This window comes from Gymnoscopelus braueri (assembly GCF_963280865.1).
Source record: "Gymnoscopelus braueri genome assembly, chromosome: 12".
Lineage (NCBI taxonomy): Eukaryota > Metazoa > Chordata > Actinopteri > Myctophiformes > Myctophidae > Gymnoscopelus > Gymnoscopelus braueri.
Genome location: NC_137614.1, coordinates 7,447,924 through 7,451,309, shown reverse-complemented (window position 1 = coordinate 7,451,309; position 3,386 = coordinate 7,447,924).

The following is a 3,386-nucleotide window of genomic DNA, read 5'->3' as shown; positions in this document are numbered from 1 at the left end:
AGCTTGTAGATCGGCTATTTGGTGCAGAGAGAAGAAAGGAGGGTTCTTTGTGCTCCTGCATCTTTCTTGAGTATACGTCCACGTTTATGTCAACCATATTTTTGATGGGGATCGGCGGCCGAAAACATAATTTTGGGGGTCCTTGACAAAGTTTGAGAACCACTGAAAGAACTGTTAGGATTTAGAAGACATTTGTAAAGATTTGAACACATTTTCATGATTTTTTCAAAAATAACCCTATGAGCTTGTATACTGTATCTGCTATTTTTTGAATAGCCAAAGAAAATCTAAAATGACAAAGATTGCGTTCCGGGGATTGAATGGTGTTAATGTGGAACGTCCTTGTGGACCGATGCCCGTGTGTTGGTTCTCACAGCAGAACCAATGTGCTGGCTGGCAGTTCTTGATGTCTTTGGCAGTGTCCCTACTATAGTCTCATTCTTTGCTATTTTCTCGCTTTACACCCTTGGTGTTCCATCATACAGATTGTTGTTGGTAACATGTTCACTCTCGCTGATGTTGATGTGACTGTTTTTGTCTGGGAGAGAGACAGTCATCTTGCTGGTGCCCATTTTTCAGGAAAGCAGAAAAACGTTTTCGCAAAACTTTTACATGACATCAGTGTTGATTTCGTCAACTAAAACTATGACGAAAATGTTCATCGACTATCTTTTTTTCACTGACGAAAACTAAATAAAAAACTAAATAAAAACTAATCTACGATGACTAAAACTAAGACTAAATATATTGACAATTTCGTCAACAAATAAAAACTAGACTAAAATGTTAGTGAGGGACGAGTGGAGAAGAGATCCAGTAGAACTAAAGACATTTTATGTTTGGTTGCGCTCTGGTGTTGCGCTCAGCATGCAACCCAGTGTAAAATCATCCATTACGACGCCATCACGGCATCGCCAAAATACATTTTAGTCGACAAAATCAACTGTAGATTTAGTCGACTAAAATCTTATGATATTTAGTCGACTAAATCTAGACTAACAGTAAAACATTTCAGATGACTAAAATATGACTAAAACTAAATGGAATTTTATTCAAAAGACTATGACTAAAACTAAATCAAAATTTGCTGTCAAAATCAACACTGCATGACATGTATATATGAAATAAATGCATAAACATGTATCTAAGATATAAGGTTAGAGAGCTAGCAACCGTTAATTCAAGTGGTGTTTTCTCTACTTAAGAGTTTTAACTTGACTTCAGTTCTATAAGGTGTAGTTTCAAAACTATTCACTCAATCTTATTAACCAAGATATCATTATTTTTGCTATGATTCCCCTGCTTTCACATGACATGAAAACATTAAAATGAGAAAAATGCTAGATGACTGTCTTCCCAGTCAAATTTGGTCACAAATACTTGCACAATATTGTCAAAACAAAAGAATTTGTGTAATTCAGTGGAGATGTCACACATTAAAACGCCATAGTCTGTCATTCATGTGAACATAATGTACCATGAAGAATCGTCAGCAGCTCATGCTCATCTGGATGGATATAGTAGGCTATACCGCCGCGTGTGTCGCGTTTCATTTCAATCTAGGGACTTATGTGCATTTCACTATGTCAGAGCGGTCTATTCAACCACCCTGCAAACCGGCATTTTATGCAACCGTTTAACAGGATAAGCCAAAGTAAACATGAACGTTATGAAATGCCAAAAAAAAAATTGATCTTATATTAACTCTGAGGCAAAGTTTCTCTCTCTCTCTCACACACACACACACGCACGCACACACACACACTCTCTATTTAATCATGAGACAAGCTAGCCCACGTGAACCTATAACACCAAACCATGGAGTCTTTTCAGAACCCCTTAAAGCACATCTCATGTATGCAACGTGTGGGCGTGTGCATCGCTTATATCGCTCCTGCCAAGACCGCTATGTCTCAGCCTGGGGGACACGATGCGGTGTGTATAATCCATAAAAGATGGTCCTTGAACAGAAATACTGCAGCGTTACGCACATCGTCTTTTCAAATCATCCTGTCTCAGTCCCACAGATTCCATATGGCAACAACATCACCTACACACTAAAAACATCCATGTTATCCAATTTCACTCTTATATATGCCTGAATTTATGCTTGGTTGCGTGCTGTGCCGAGCAACGAAAATAGGCGATTTACAAGCCCACAACGTATCGCAGCACGGCACGTTGTGAGTAGGGATGTTTGATATTGACTTTTTTTACCGATATCCGACATACCGGTCCAACTCCTAATTTCCGATACCGATATATGCTCTTTCAACAAAAGTCAACTAATAGTCAGGTAACAACATTATCTATTTATTTATTTATTTATTTATTATTTTTATCCCACGATTTTGTAACCCTACTTTTTACACCCAGTGCCAATTGTCTATGTAATCCTGGGCGCTACCTTCCCTCTGCCAACCAAGGGAGGCCAGGGCCGAGCGCATGCCTCCTTCAATGCATGAGAGCCAACTGACCTTCTTGTCACCTGACAGGGGAGAGTTTCCCTGGTAGGACGTAGCGTGTGGAAGGAACACGTTATTCCAACCAGTTCCTTTCCCCTCCATCAGGCGCCCCGGCTGGCCAGGGGGAGGCAGTATAGTGACCAGGATTACTGTATGTTTTTGTGAGGGTACCCTAGGGGACACGGGGAGAACATGCACGGGGATTTCCTGTCTGTGCTCTCGCTTTCCCTCTGAAAACAAACCGAAACTCATTTAACAATAGCGTCCTCGGAGCAGACAAAACCACGGAAAGATATTCACATTTTTAACTTGCTCTTTCATCATAGAAACAAGTGGGCTTATAACCAAAACGATCCATGTATCTGGGAGAAGTGGTGTTAGTGTTCCGTGTAGAAATATTGTTAGTGGGAATGAAAACATAAGCGCACCACCGGAAGTGGAGCGCTGAGGGCAGACCAAAAACCCCTGGTTTCCTTGCGCACGGGTGCTCCGTTCAGCTCCCCCCAGAGAAGTGACAGAGTAAAAACAGCAGAGGGCGCTGTTTTTCCTTTTTATTTGGCTTTGGGTTCCCAGATTGTATGGATGCAGACACACGCAACCTGCGTGTCTGCACCTGCAGTGCTCTAATTTGAAAGTGACTGGAGTCTGTCTCATTTCTCTCCAAAAGCAGCCTGATTATCAGACCAAATATATATCATATCCCTGTCCCTGGCATGAAAAAGTTTGAGAAGCACTGTGCTTTAGAGTGTAGAAAAGTTCCAAAAGTTCCTTTACTGGTCCCCTCCAGCCTGTCAACCATGTTGCCTGGTCGTGGTCCCAGGGAGTGAGGGAGGGGAGTGGGAGCCCAGGGTTATGGATGGAGGCCACAGTGAGGAGGTGGTTGAAGGAGGACAATCTAATTCACCGTGACAGAAATCAAGA